This window comes from Vigna radiata, chromosome 8 (genome assembly GCF_000741045.1).
Source record: "Vigna radiata var. radiata cultivar VC1973A chromosome 8, Vradiata_ver6, whole genome shotgun sequence".
In the NCBI taxonomy this organism is placed as follows: domain Eukaryota; kingdom Viridiplantae; phylum Streptophyta; class Magnoliopsida; order Fabales; family Fabaceae; genus Vigna; species Vigna radiata.
This window is the reverse complement of record NC_028358.1, coordinates 17870276-17871684: the sequence shown is the minus strand read 5'-3', so window position 1 is coordinate 17871684 and position 1409 is coordinate 17870276.

Here is a 1409-nt window from a genome sequence, read left to right as displayed (position 1 = left end):
GTCTCTCTGTAATTTGTTTTAATTTGTTCACAAGCACATCTTCCTTGCCCTCCATAGACTTCAATATTTCACTGTCTAATACCAAAACTACTTCAGCTGCCTTGTTAAGGCCCTGACCAACTGCAGGCTTATCATTTTCGTCACTGTATACAACTATCTCATGCCTGCGAAAGTTGAAAATTTTTATTTAATGCTTAGATTCAAATACCAAAGAATCGGTCGTTTCGCTGCTGACGATGAAGACCGGATTCACCGAGGAAGGTGGTGGAAGCACTATTTCGACCCCATGGAGGAGAAAGGGTACCTCTGCTACAGTTGCCATTTGGGAAGAAAGGCACTTGCGCCCTTTGTTTCTCTCTGGAAGAAACACTAAAAATGAGATTTTTCTTTGGCCATTCATCTTCCAAGTGGCTATGCAGATACAGAGATCAAAATCAGTGGAAAAGTTACAAACTTTCTGAATACCCACAGTTCTAATTCCTGTATGAGAGGGTGAAGTTTGGTTATGGATGAAACCCATTGGCCCTCTCTTGGTTCTTGATTTTTTTCTGCAAAAAAGCAACAAAATTGGTGAGAATTGAACAAAGAAAGTGAAATTACAGAGAGGATAGTTGGGAAATTACAGAAGGACGAAGGACGACGAGCAGGTGTTACCGTCGATCATGGAGGATTCTGCAGCTAGTGGAGATGAGACTAATTGGGAATTTTTGAGATTGTTGAAAACTTAATAATAAATTAAATAATAAATAAACCCCAATTATAAAATCATATTCCACATCACAACCTTTATTTTTTACACTAAAATCCACGTAATTAAATCATATATAAGTCAGTCAATTCTTTGTCCACCACGTCATCAGTAACTGACGGTGTTACTCATTAGTTAACGGTGAGGGCTTAATTGCCTCATTTTTACAAATTATAGGACCAAATTGAGACAAAAAGAAGTATGATGACCAAATTGAGATTACCATACAAATATGAGGACCAAAAGAGGGTTTTAACCTAAATATATTATATATCTAAATGTATTATGTTTTTTTTTTTTTTGTATACTAGCTATCCTCTTTCTTTTCTTTATGTGTTGTATTTTGTTGCAATGATTATCTCTCGCTATAAGCAGAGAATATGAGTTAGGTGTTAACATGCCTTTGGTGGAAGACGATAACATGTTGCGTAATTTTATCTAAGTGGAGTTTCTTTCTTTTGAACAACTATTGTAATTTGAGTTGATATATACATACAATATGTTATTATAATTATTATAATAGATAAATGTATTAACATTTTATATATTTTTAATTATCAAAATTTATAATGTTTTATTTAATATTTTTATATTATTAAATGAAATATTAATATCATTATTGTATTTTTAAATATCTTCTAATATTATTATTTAAATCTCA